Source organism: Anguilla anguilla, chromosome 8, assembly GCF_013347855.1.
Source record: "Anguilla anguilla isolate fAngAng1 chromosome 8, fAngAng1.pri, whole genome shotgun sequence".
NCBI lineage: Eukaryota > Metazoa > Chordata > Actinopteri > Anguilliformes > Anguillidae > Anguilla > Anguilla anguilla.
In genome coordinates, this window is record NC_049208.1 from 385,068 (window position 1) to 400,492 (window position 15,425).

General features: G+C 47.1%; 1 long non-coding RNA gene across 2 annotated transcripts in view; it reads right to left on the reverse strand.

The window, feature by feature from the left end:
* The window catches only part of LOC118233194, a 36,481-nt gene that overhangs the window by 3,630 nt on the left and 17,426 nt on the right, over nucleotides 1-15,425 (reverse strand). For both annotated transcript variants that reach the window (XR_004766477.1, XR_004766476.1), the window contains exon 6: nucleotides 337-1,422. This is a non-coding gene — a long non-coding RNA (uncharacterized LOC118233194). The remainder of the gene's footprint in view (nucleotides 1-336; nucleotides 1,423-15,425) is intronic.

Genomic DNA, 15,425 nt, shown 5'->3' on the forward strand with positions numbered 1-15,425 from the left:
TTTTTCTGTTTTCCACTGAAAAACATTTTTCTTCATCAATGACTTCACACATATTTATATTTGTTTATTTCACCATGGTTTTCGCAAAATCATGATTTCCTGAATCATGCCTCTGAAAAGAAAAAACATTTAGAATTTCTTTTTCATTTTTTGACTTTTTTTTTTTTTTTAACATAAATGACATCAAAATGACTTTTTTTGTTTTGATTTCAATGGATAGAAAATCATGCTTTTTCAAGAATGATGCTGACAAAAACAAATAGAAATGTTTTGAAAAAATGTTTAAAGTATGTATTTCAGTGAACAACAGCATATGCATAATTACGGATTACGCACCCAGACAGAAAGCGCTGGAATCGACCTGGAGTTGCTTGACATCTGGGTTCAAATTCACCTGCATTGGCCAAATGAGTCACACAACTGAGAAAAGTAAAGTAATCGTCTTCATTGCGCTGATATTACACATTTCATTTATAACCCCTAGAAAGTGTAGCCAAAACATACAACATGCTGGAAAACTGGATGAAACCAGCTGTAGCCAGTCGCTGAAGACCACCAGTATTTTCAGCTGACAGTGTGTGAGTAGATGGATTTCAGCTATAATAACACGTTCCCAATGACCACCATCTGGTCTGAGTCCTGCTTGGGAAATCACAGCTACACTTCGGCTGAGCGGAGGGGGTTTGGAGGCTGAATTAGAGAAGAAAAGAGTTGTTTTCACAGACTCAGAAAAGCTGGAAAGATCTCACTGGCCCACGCTTGTTTGATTTCACATTCCACATCCCTCCATCACTCTCAGAAACAAATATTGGCTGTTTGGAATCAGTTTTAATTGTCAGACGTGGGTATCGAGCTGAGAAGGCCAGGCATGGGCCTGATCCTGCAGTGCCACAGTGGCTAGGCACTTTCAATCTGCTTACCATCAGAACGTCAGAAACTTCAACCAATCAATCAATCAATCAGTCAATCAATCAATCAATCATCTGTCACCGTGCTTCATTTTTCTAAATGGGTCTGTTACAGAATGACACACAAAGCGCAAAGTTTACCACGTTTCAGTGAAGTTGCTAATAAACATTTTATCTATTAGTCAATAAACAAATCAATCATCAGTCAAAATATGATGTTTTTAAAAAATAGGATTAGTAAAGCATTCTGTACAAAGCGCAATTAAAGGCAAAAAATCATAAATCAGACAATCAATCACTCAGCTTATATTAAATTAGTTTAAATGCATTGCCACAGTTGTAGAAACATTGCTCTCAGATGTCCGTGGTACACATCATCCTGAGTTTGTCAACACACTTCCAGCTCAGACATCCTACATAACCTCAGACAAATACAGTCACAGCCTCTCCAGAGACTGGGTGACCTTTAGACGGATCAATGGCTTTCTCTCCCTTTGAAAAGCCATAAAACTATCTGAGAGTGAGAAAGAGAGAGAGAGAGAGGGAGGGGGAGAGAGAGCGAGAGAGAGAGAGAGGGAGAGAGAGAGAGAGAGAGAGAGAGGGAGGGGGGGAGAGAGAGAGAGAGAGAGAGAGAGAGGGAGAGAGAGAGAGAGATTCTGTTAGTCTTCCACATATTAAAATAACAGTCTAGAGCGTACTAAAACAGATGGTCCGATTATGCGCTTGTTTATGATATTATGCAAACGAGATGGAGAGGCTCGCATATTTCTTTTTCTGTCTGCCAGAAAAGTGTTCAATATCACTCCTGTCAAGGTAAGCGTTCATCTGTCCCGCCCTGAGAGAGGAACGATTACCTGGCAACAGTCTGTGCCCATCTGTGGATCAGAGGATGCAATTTACCGCTCAGTGACTGGGGCGGGTATCAGAGGATCCAGTTTACCGCTCAGCGACTGGGGCGGGTATCAGAGGATCCAGTTTACCGCTCAGCGACTGGGGCGGGTATCAGAGGATCCAGTTCACCGCTCAGCGACTGGGGCGGGTATCACAGGATCCAGTTTACCGCTCAACGCCTGGGGCGGGTATCAGAGGATCCAGTTTACCGCTCAGCGCCTGGGGTGGGTATCAGAGGATCCAGTTTACCGCTCAGCGCCTGGGGCGGGTATCACAGGATCCAGTTTACCGCTCAGCGCCTGGGGCGGGTATCACAGGATCCAGTTTACGGCTCAGCGACTGGGGCGGGTATCAGAGGATCCAGTTTACCGCTCAGCGACTGGGGCGGGTATCAAAGCTCGCCGAACACACGCACCCGTGAGGCGACTGCCGCCCGTAACCGTGGAAACATACGCACCGCGCTGTCCCAGGGTGCGCTACCTGTCATCTCGCGTATTGTGATTGGCTGGATCCCAAACACTGTGCGCCATGCTTGCTGAATCAAACTGTGTGATGCAGTTGCTATGAGTCCGACTTTAAGGTAAAAAAGACTTTGTGCTGTGGAAGATACATTGTGTAATTTGAGTTTTACGGTACTCAAATATAGAACCCCAACTAATTTAGCTCTAATTTCAGACCCTTTTGCATGAAACAAGAAAAGTTTCCCTCAAGCACCTGTAACAGATTTACTTAAGAGGTCTAGATTCACTCAATATTTGTCTTTTGATTCACAAATGTATTTTGTTTTCTTCACAAACAGTTTATTTTAATTTTTACACAATTAAATGCGATTAGTTACGGTTGAGGAAAATTGGGGATTGAATCCATGCCAAAGCCTCTTTGATTGTTTATGTAAAACTGAGAGAAATGTCACTGCGCTGTGTGTGTGTGTGTGTGGGGGGGGGGGGGGGGGGGGGGGGCAGTGGGGTTTGTGTGCTGGATTGTGCACCATTAACTGAATCTCATTAAAACCACAAGGTATGAGGAAAAGCCATCTGAGCAGTGTCCCCTAAAGCTAAAGCAGAATGTACCAGAGAAATTTTATCTGACTTCACCAGGACAGCATTTTAAATGAATTTACATTGAATTTTCATCAATTTAATGGAATAGACTGCTATAACAAAACTGCTGCATTTGCCATGTTCTGAGCTTTTTTAGAATCAGATGCTGCTGAATCATACACAGTCCTGTCTGCTACAGTGACATCTTCAATTGGACGAGAAGAGCTTGGAGGAGTTTATAGCCGTATGTAAAAATAGCCGGTGATTCTGTTTTTGATCTCATGGTCTATACAGTCATCTCGGCTGAGAAATCTGTCTGGAAGCTTTCTCATTTTCACAACCCTCTACATTTCACTTCCATCTTGTGCTGCATGACTGGCACTATCTGCCAGAAGAAGGCATTCGATCACTCAAATCATCCAGACCTCATAAAAAGCCTCTGTACAGCCGTTTCATCAGTTTAAACTGGCAGTTCCATCCATCGCAGTTAACCCCATACAGCCCACTCAGCTAGCAGCTTACAGACGCATCTCAATACAACTGCCTGACTGAAAACCCATTTCATTCCACTGGAAGGATGTCATTGTCTGCCTTTGTAATTCTTGTCATGGATACCAAGGACATAATCTCATTTCAACTTTGGGTCGACAATAAAGGATAAACTTTCTTTAAGATTTTTTTTTTTTGGCCCTAACAGTGCACCCAATACAACATGATAATATCAAAGGGGGGGGGGGGGGGGGGGGGGCATGTCCCCCTTTTCTCCTTTGGATAAATTATTGGAACAGCCCAATTCTATACCATGTGTGGTGATGGAGCCTGGAAGGCTGTTTTACCTTCTGTGATGTCATAAAGGCCTGTCGCTAGCATATCTGCAGCAGATGCTAACGGCCGAGGCCATTTTAGAGCTGAGCCTGTCAGGAGACAATATGGAGGGGAGGTACTTCACCCGCACATCTCCATCTGGAAGCCATTTCATCGGGGGGGAACTGGTCTTGAAATTGCGGACACATACATGGAAAACGTGTGAGCAGCATCTGACAGAAATCCCCCCCGTGCTCCCCGTGCTGGACGCTGAGAATTAAACAGAGATCTGAATATGAGAAAGCTGAACGGAGAACATGACCCAGACACCACACCCCCCCACTATGGGCCCGATCCACAACTACCCCCGCCCCCCCCCACCACACCCCGCCACTGTGGGGCCGATCCACAATCCACCCCCCCCCTCCCCCACCACACCCCCCCACTGTGGGCCCGATCCACAATCCACCCCCTCACCCCACCCCCACCACACCCCCCCACTGTGGGCCCAATCCACAATCCACCCCCCCCCCCCTGCACCACACCCCCCCACTGTGGGCCCGATCCACAACTACCCCCGCCCCCCCCACCACACCCCGCCACTGTGGGGCCGATCCACAATCCACCCCCCCCCTCCCCCACCACACCCCCCCTCTGTGGGCCCGATCCACAATCCACCCCTCCCCCCCACCACACCCCCCCTCTGTGGGCCCGATCCACAATCCACCCCCCCCCTCCCCCACCACACCCCGCCTCTGTGGGCCCAATTGCACTGAGCACCGTGAATAAGTGGTACCAGGCATGGAAACAACCCCCCCACCCCCCCACCACCACCCCCAAACACACCATCAAAGAATTAAGAGAACAAACCTGTTTCAGGTCAAGGGTATGACTGTGGATGAGAACACAATGAATGAATGGAATGTTGGCCGATTCCTGCAAAACCCACCTTTTCAGATTACACCACAGCTGATGTTTCTGTCTTTAACAAATAACTCAATCTTCCCTTCCATTGTTTCACTGGTCATGAGGCATGACTGTGACTCAATTTGATTGCCTGTCTCTAGCTCTAGTGGTGTTTGCTTACCATGTTAAAGACACTTGCTTTAAGTCACCTTGGTTAAAAGCATCTGCCAAATAACTGAATAACTGTACTGCAGAATGTCACATAAGTAAGGACTACACAGCTGACATGGAAACAACATAACAGATGAAATGACTGTTTCCAGAGAGTGTGTGAGCATCACAAACTTTGGACTCTAAATCTAAATGTTGCATCTCTGGGGCCACAACAGCCAACAAGATGTTGTAAAATTTGGCAGTTCGCACCAAGCAAAGTTTCTTCAGAAAAAGCCATAAATCCATCTCCTTGCTGCTGAATTTGGGATGTGAACTGGTCTTATGGGTCCTCAGCAGGTGCTTGGATCTGAGTGAATAGCCAGGCACTTTGGACAGGAATAGCTCTAAGGTCACTGCCAGATTGCACAATAAACTGAGTTTGAAGCTTCAGGTGTTTTGTCTGCTTTCTCAAAATATCTCTTAATTTGTGTGGAAAAAACACACTAAGACAGTTTCTTCCAGCACCTTGTCATGGAATCCTGACAGATAAGCTTGAAACACGGCAGGTCCTGGTAAGTTCTTCAGCAAAAAATATGGATGTTTTTTTTCTTCTCAGTTTTGACGTTGATTTTCAGTTGCAAACAGGGAGCAGAGACCTTGCGGGTGGGCAAACAGAGCCGGAGGCAGCAGTGCTGTTTCATTACGACACTCGGTCAAACCCCCGTTCATCCAGACGACAGGAGGGTAGCGGGTTTCAGATGGAAAAGCAACAGTTAGTCTGCGATTCCACTGCCTTTCACTTCAACACCTCCCAGGAGTGCCCTACTGACAACAACGCCTGAACACCACACACCGGTCAAAACCTCAATGCCCTGAACACCACACACCAGTCAAAACATAACACCCTCAACACCACACACCAGTCAAAACCACAACGTCCTGAACACAACACACAGATCAGAACCTCAACTCCCTGAACACCACACACAGATCAGACCCTCAACGCCCTGAACACCACACACCAATCAGAACCTCAACGCCTGAACACCACACACCGGTCAAAACCACAACGCCCTGAACACAACACGCCGGTCAGAACCTCAACTCCCTGAACACCACACACCGATCAGAACCACAACTCCTTCAACACCACACACCGATCAGAACCACAACTCCCTCAACACCACACACCGATCAGAACCTCAACGCTCTGAACACCACACACCGATCAGAACTGCAATGCTCTGAACACCACACACCGATCAGAACCACAACTCCCTGAACACCACACACCAATCAGAACCTCAACGCTCTGAACACCACACACCGATCAGAACCTCAACGCTCTGAACACCACACACCGATCAGAACCTCAACGCCCTGAACACCACACACCGATCAGAACCTCAACGCTCTGAACACCACACACCGGACAGAACTGCAATGCTCTGAACACCACATGCTGGTCAGATCTGATCCTGGAGAAAAGTCCATCTCACATGGGAACTCTGGCCACACGCAGGATATGGACAGGATTTGAAGATTACCTACAATATGACCATACATACAAACAAACAAAGAATTATGGGATTTTATTGTTATGAAATTGTAGAAAAATAAAATGAATCTTCTCAAGATCAACTACATCTATTTTAGACATAGAAGTCATCTGTCAAACAAATTAACACAAGCATATGTACATTTGTTTGTCATATTTGGCACACACGAGAAATGATTTAAGGGTGGAATCTAAATATCTGTTGACTTATCCCATTCTCACACCAGGCTTTCTGAAATGCAGCATAAACTGTTTTCTGAAGATACACTGAAATTTAGAAAAACACTCAGCGGCCTTTTCCCAGCCTGCTTTCCAGCCACCTACTGTGGAGCTGGTTATGCAAGATAAAGCAAACGAAAGAAAGGGTTGTTTTGCTTTGTTTGAGTGAACACTGTACATCTGTTACATCACTCCCTGCTTCCTTTGACCCCCCCCCCCCCCATCCCAAAACTAGTGCATTATTAATGTAAACCAGGGGCACTCAACTGAAAAAAATGAAATGTGACGCTCAACAGGTGTAGAAAAAATGGCCACTATACTTTCTGTATAACTGCAGTGCTTTTGGTGGCAAACAAACCAATATATTTACAAACATACTGACCCATATATAGACACATATGCAAATGATAACATTTTCAAAAAAACTATAATAACATTAAATAAGGGTTGCCTAATAATTTTAGTACTTGATCGACAAATAAACTTGCTGCCCAAAAAGTCTGTATGCGGGAGAGATGGCAGAATGCCTCAGCGATTGCCTCCACTCCATTCGCCTTCTGCTCTCCAGATGTTCCCGGTGATCCGATTCCAAAAGGACGACGCTTTCCACTGACAGACGCCCGATTCTTTCATTACATTCCAATCCAACAGCGGTAACTTGGCCATAGCATCAAATAACATGCAGGAATCGCAGAAACGCAGCACGGAGAGTCCACATGCACCAGGATGTGCATCAGGACCCACGCTTGTTCATGGTGAGAAAGCGTCCTAATACTGATTCAGGAAATCATTATATTAATGCAAGATCCTTTTTGTGTATTTGTTTGGTTTGGTTTTTGGCCCAAAACGAGGCACAATTTCTAGGAAAACTAAGAATACAAGAAATGTTCTTACACTCTGATGTCATATTATTTATATTTTAGTGTGACCAGAGGTGAATCTGTATTGTCCCTTAGTAAACAGACATATATGAGTAGTACTAAAAAAAGATAAAGATGTACCATACTATATTTCAAAATTAGTCTAAAATATTCTTACAGTACATATCCCTAAAAACCTATTAAAGCTATGAAAAATGCAATAAAGATAACAATAATGCAACACAATGACTGGGGCCCAATCTTATGCTCTGCAGTTCATTATAAAATCGGATCGTGGCTCGGACATTCCTTGATGTGTTATTTTAACATTACTGTAAAAATATTCAGAAAATATTCTCTTTTCCAACAGCCACCCTGAAAAATGGTTCAAGGTTACAAAAATGTTCCAGAATTGAAAAACGTTTCCATCGGTGGAACAAAAATTTTAATTCTCAATAAAGTCCATTATTGGACAGCGTCCCTCTCGCAGGTCTGGGGGTCTCTGGGGAGCATGTAGAGAAGGTTCAGGCTGAGCGTGGGACCAGGGTCTAGGCGTGGGATCAGGGTCCGATCCTCACCGGAGATTTTGGGGAAATTTCTTCAAAGAAGAGATGTCCCCCTGGGGATCACTGTGGATCTGTGGAGCGGAAGCTTTAAGAAGCTGGGGGGGCGGCTCTTTCCTTAATCTGGGGGGGGGGGGGGGTAGTTTCCCTACCACCATCGGCCATCTGGCCCCCTTCCGAGGACCGGGGGCAGGCAGGGGGCTGGAGTGTGATTTACGCCCCGAAGTTCAGGATCAAATTCCTGCTCCTGCTGTCCAGCATCCTCTCACAGGCGCTCCTCTGAGGAGGCGTGTGCTGTGCGTGTGGAGAGGGGAGCTGCACACGCATGTACCGCCAACTGCACACGCATGTACCATGTGCTGTGCGTGTGGAGAGGGGAGCTGCACACGCACGTACCACCAACTGCACACGCATGTACCGCAAACTGCACACGCATGTACTGCCAACTGCACACGCATGTACTGCAAACTACACACACATGTACTGCAAACTGCACACGCATGTACCGCCAACTGCACACGCATGTACCGCCAACTACACACGCACGTATTGCAAACTGCACACGCATGTACCGCAAACTGCACACGCATGTACCGCCAACTACACACGCATGTACCGCCAACTACGCACGCACGGACCGCCAACTACACACGCACGTACCGCCAACTGCACACGCACGTACCGCAAACTGCACACGCACGTACCGCAAACTGCACACGCACGTACCGCACACTGCACACGCACACGTACCGTGAGCTACACACACACTGTGAGCTACACACACACACACTGTGAGCTACACACACACACACCATGAGCTACACACACACGTACCGTGAGCTACACACACACACCGTGAGCTACACACACACACCGTGAGCTACACACACACACCGTGAGCTACACACACACCGTGAGCTGCACACACACCGTGAGGTGCACACACACACACCGTGAGTTACACACACACACCGTGAGCTACACACACACCGTGAGCTGCACACACACCGTGAGGTGCACACACACACACCGTGAGTTACACACCCGTACCGTGAGCTACACACACACCGTGAGCTGCACACACACCGTGAGGTGCACACACACACACCGTGAGTTACACACCCGTACCGTGAGCTACACACACACACACCGTGAGCTGCACACACACGTACCGTGAGCTACACACACACGTACCGTGAGCTACACACACACGTACCGTGAGCTACACACACACACACCGTGAGCTACACACACACACACCGTGAGCTACACGCACCCGTACCATGAGCTACACACACACGTACTGTGAGCTACACACACACGCACCCGTACCGTGAGCTACACACACACGCACCCGTACCGTGAGCTACACACACACGTACTGTGAGCTACACACACACACACCGTGAGCTACACACACACACACCGTGAGCTGCACACACACGTACTGTGAGCTACACACACACGTACCGTGAGCTACACACACCCGTACCGTGAGCTACACACACACGTACTGTGAGCTACACACACCCGTACCGTGAGCTACACACACACGTACCGTGAGCTACACGCACCCGTACCGTGAGCTACACACACACCGTGAGCTACACACACACGTACCGTGAGCTACACACACACGCACCGTGAGCTACACACACACACACCATGAGCTACACACACACGCACCGTGAGCTACACACACACACACCGTGAGCTGCACACACCCGTACTGTGAGCTACACACACACCGTGAGCTACACACACCCGTACCGTGAGCTACACACACCCGTACCGTGAGCTACACACACACCGTGAGCTACACACACACGTACCGTGAGCTACACACACACCGTGAGCTACACACACCCGTACCGTGAGCTACACGCACCCGTACCGTGAGCTACACACACCCGTACCGTGAGCTACACACACACCGTGAGCTACACACACCCGTACTGTGAGCTACACACACACCGTGAGCTACACACACACACCGTGAGCTACACACACACGTACCGTGAGCTACACACACACGCACCGCAAACTACACACACACCGTGAGCTACACACACACGCACCGCAAACTACACACACACCGTGAGCTACACACACACACACCATGAGCTGCACACACACACCCCGTGAGCTACACACACACGCACCGCAAACTACACACACACCGTGAGCTACACACACACGCACCCGTACCATGAGCTACACACACACGTACCGTGAGCTACACACACACGCACCGTGAGCTACACACACACACACACGTACCGTGAGCTACACACACACGCACCGTGAGCTACACACACCCGTACCGTGAGCTACACACACATGTACCGTGAGCTACACACACACCGTGAGCTACACACACACACCGTGAGCTACACACACACGTACCGTGAGCTACACACACACCGTGAGCTACACACACACACCGTGAGCTACACACACACGTACCGTGAGCTACACACACACCGTGAGCTACACACACACACCGTGAGCTACACACACACGTACCGTGAGCTACACACACACGTACCGTGAGCTACACACACACGTACCGTGAGCTACACACACACGCACCCGTACCGTGAGCTACACACACACACACCCGTACCGTAAGCTACACACACAAACACACGTACCGTGAGCTACACACACACACACACGTACCGTAAGCTACACACACACACACACGTACCGTAAGCTACACACACACGCACCCGTACCGTGAGCTACACACACACACACACGTACCGTAAGCTACACACACACACACACACCGTGAGCTACACACACACACACCGTGAGCTACACACACCCGTACTGTGAGCTACACACACACCGTGAGCTGCACACACACGTACCGTGAGCTACACACACACGCACCGTGAGCTACACACACACACCGTGAGCTACACACACCCGTACCGTGAGCTACACACACACACACACCGTGTGCACGTCACAGGGTTACGGGTCAGTTTAATTTCTATTCGGCCAATTAAGGAAATGAACTGAAATTAATTTAATTAACCGAAAAAATCCCCAAAAGAATACAGATGTGCATTTTTATATTCATCAACTCAATTTACACTGAATTGAAATGGAATTGACCCTCAACCCTGGTGTGTTATGCATGCAGAAAAGTGTGAATGTGTATGTGTGTGTGTGTGTGTGTGTGTTTATTTTGCTTCCAACAGCAGAAACAATGCATCCCCAATCTGAATCTGAAGCTGAAGGACGTTTAGTTTGGGACATCCAGGCTGTTGGCTTTGGCAGATTGCATTGGCTAATCTGTCAATGACTGCTAAAGTAATTAGATTCAGAGGCGACACCCTAGTCTTTCCATCCACAGTAATTCATTTTCATTATTTTTCAGGTTTATTGACTGGCATGATTATGAAACAGACCTACTTATAGATGGTATTTTAAAAAGTTATATAATGGTATCAGTAAAGTGATCCTAATGGTATGATATGGGCATTAAGTAAACTGGCACACAGACCATGAAACCTGCACCTAAAAAGCAATACTGAGATGACACACAAAATAACAAATCACTTAAGAATCAATTGACACAATTCTTTTCAGAAAACCTGACTTTCGTTATAAAAGCTTGTATTCAGCTTAATGGATCTGGTACAGAATCAAGGCCAAGACATCTGTTTCTATTCAACAGCAACAGCGTGTTCAGCACAGCACAATGACAGAAATCAAAACGCAAACAGTGTGCCTGTACAGCCCAAAGGCCAAAGACTTCAACTGGCAACTTAATTCCATCAAAAACACTGAGAGATTGTTGAATACAGTACAAAAACAAGGTCTTTTCCATAAATTTCATAAAATGTTCTTTTATGAAAAATACTGCAGAAGTTTAATTGAAGCACAGAGGCCCAGTGTGATGATATATTGCCCACAGCAGGGGACTTCAGCAGCTGCACGGAGGGCAGGGGACAGACGTGCGTGTTTCATTATTTTATCTGTTATGCCATCCTGTGGGGCATATTAACTGCCCCTGGAGGCTGTGTCTTCTGTGTCCAGTTAATTCACAGAGAATTCTCTGGAAAAACTGGTTTTGCTTTTTTTTCCCCTGTCAATAACATCCCATTAATCCACCTCAAGCTGCGATAATGACACCTACCTAATTCTTCTTGCAAGCGACTGACCACGGAAAATGATTTGTTTAAGTGATTGGTTGGTGTTAGTAACTTTAATAAGTTACTGCGGCCAATGGACACCGAGAAACAAACAGGCATTAGATCATGTGTGGGTCCCCTGTAAAAGCTATAGTTCTAATGTTGGAAATCTTTATAGATAGGATGGACAGCCCTTCTCTTGTTTTAGAAACAAGAACTTGACATTTTTAATGATAAAGGGAAAATTTTATGGTTATCCTCAGAAGAGAAGGTTACCTTGTGAATCAAATAAAAGTGTTAAATATATGGAACGTTTACAAGGAATCAGCCATCGAAGCTCACAAGATGGGTCAAATCCAACTTAACGGTCCTCATTTTGTTTTTAATAATCACTCCAGGACACACTCATAGAATCCTCTCAACAAATCTTTACTTGCTAGTAGCTTCACTCAGACCAGTGCAATCCATTCTATTTATCCCTCAGGCATAACACAACGATCACAACACAATCAAACAGATTTAACTGCTAACCCAGTGCAGGTATAAGAGGCAAGATGGTTTTAGGATTGTGAGTTTGGCCTCCCCATTATGCCTTCTCTGCAGCTAGGGGGTTGTCAGGCAGCAGACAAATCATTTTCTCCTCATCTTCACGCTTCCCCAGTAAGGAACCCCCACCCTAGCCTGCCTCTACTCCTCCACTGCTCACAGGGATGAGACAAGCGGTACAGGGCGAGAAAAGCTGGAAAGGGTCACCGTACAGAAACGAATGACCCGAGAGAGTCTGACATCCCTGTCAGATATCTAAGACATTACCAGTACCCATTTCCTGCAGAGCCACAGGTGCTTTAGATCATCTCTGTGTGTGTCAGCACAGATTTGAATTGCAGTTGAATTACAGTTGGGTCGGGATTCCCTACAAGGGAACCAGAAGATGAAGAGACAAGAAGACAAGAAAAGAACAAAGCAGAAAGGAGAAACAGGAAACAGGAAGCAGGCGTCCTCACGTTTGGCAGTTCTGAGGGCACAGAAAGCCATGGCAGTTTTGGACTCAGGAATAGGTGCTTGAATGACCCTCCAGGTGGGCTGCTTGTTTTAGATCAATGACACCCAAGATCACTTGCGACTCGTCTGTGACATTTAACCCTCTCCTCTGCTGTGATTGTGGCCAAAATGTTGTTCAAGTTTTTGAATGTAAATTTTTGGGGGTTTGAACGCCACAAAAACTGGCCCTGTCGAGGTTCATTGTATCAGCATATCTGGAAAACTCATCAAATCTCATCAAACCTGTGTGGACAGATAAATAGAACTCTGGCTTTAATGTATTTTTGGGTGAACAGCCCCTTTAAGATAACTGGATTATGTCTGTATGAGCCTCTTGGCGTTCTCTGTCCAACACTACTGTGTTACTGGGCAGGGTTCTCACAGATCTGACTCATATTTCAGATGGAAATGCAGTTTTCACACTTAGTTTATTTTAACCATCCCTTATTTTACTAGAAATAGCAGTGCTTACAAAACACAGAACCAAATAAATAAAAAAATTTAATAGATTGAAAAATGTAAATTTTGCTATTTTTGTCTACCTAGATTGAGTGACAAAGGCCACTAAGTTGTTTTCATAATTAATAAATGTGACAGTACTGAATTAGATAATAGCACAAATAATGGAACACTAAGGGGTATGGGTCACATCTGTCAAACCACTGTTTTTATTCTACCACAAAACATAAAAGAACTTGGTCTGAATGGGAGAGAATTATAGAAGATCAATAACCCTTAAATATATATATATATTTAAGGAGCAACATCACAATATCAACTGACACTATATATTATGGTCTCATTAATTAATATTAATTATCATCACATATCCTATTCAAGATATCTACAAGGAAATGGAAAAAAGCCAAAAATGAATTGTGAAACAAAATTATGTTCAAAAGGCATTATTGTGGACAGGTGTGGATTCTGCAGTGTGCAGGTACAGGTGTGGATTCTGCAGTGTGCAGGTACAGGTGTGGATTCTGCAGTGTGCAGGTACAGGTGTGGATTCTGCAGTGTGCAGGTACAGGTGTGGATTCTGCAGTGTGCAGGTACAGGTGTGGATTCTACAGTGTGCAGGTATAGGTGCAGATTCTGCAGTGTGCAGGTACAGGTGTGGATTCTGCAGTGTGCAGCAGGTACAGGTGTGGATTCTCCCAGGTGTCACTGCTGTGTGCATGCCAGCCTCACAGTTCTCTGTCTCACTGCGGACGATGTTCTTGCATTGGGCAGTAAGCATACACAGCATTTCAGTCAGCAAGCAGCAGCGGGCGACTGGTCTTACTCCATTTCCATAAGAGAAAAGGGCATCAAATAACTGAAGGGAAGGGCTGTGATTTATGCATTTATGGCGCAGTGCTGACAGACAGGAAGTGAGGTCACTGTCTCCGTGGCGTTCTCTCCCGACCCGGCCGCACTCTGGCGTGGTGCCCGCGTGGCACGGGCAGCTGCACGCCCGTCGGTCTCCGCCAAAGACTCAGACAGCGTGAAGAGCGGCAGCATGAAGAGCAGCGCCGTGAAGAGCGGCGGCGTGAAGAGCAGCGGCGTGAAGAGCGGCGGCGTGAAGAGCAGCGGCGTGAAGATCAGCGGCGTGAAGATCAGCGGCGTGAAGATCAGCGGCGTGAAGAGCGGCAGCGTGAAGATCGGCGGCGTGAAGATCGGCGGCGTGAAGATCGGCGGCGTGAAGAGCGGCGGCGTGAAGAGCAGCGGCGTGAAGAGCAGCGGCGTGAAGAGCAGCGGCGTGAAGAGCAGCAGCGCGAAGAGCAGCAGCGTGAAGAGCAGACATAAAAGAGTCTTATCAGCTGCGTTTTTCCTCAGAGAGGCTAGACTACCGCTTCGTCCCAGCCTGCACCAGCAATAATAAATTCAGCCCCCCCCCCCCCCCCCCCCCCCCCCCCAGTGCCTCCGGTGCTGCCCTTCAGAAAGAAGAGAAAACCTGCAAGACGCCTGTGACCCAGGGGGCTCCAGCTCAGGGGGGATCATTATTCGGCCAGTGCCTGAGAAAATGGATCTGAATACAGACAGACCGCACGTCTATACCTCAGGACTTCTGCTGGCAGGAGCATGTTAAAAAAAGGAGGAAAATAAGGATTCAGCCCGTGGCCCCTACAGGGGCGGAGGGGGATGGGAGAGAAGAGGGCCATTTCTGAGTTTCAGGTACTCTGTTTCCACTCAGCTGCTGCTGATTGATGGACAGAAGGCAACTTTACTGGGTCATGACCGTCAGCATGTGATCAGGTGTTTACGATGTTCTACTACTGAACACACGCACACACACACACACACACACGCTGGGACACACACACACACGCTGGCACACAGACGCACATGCAC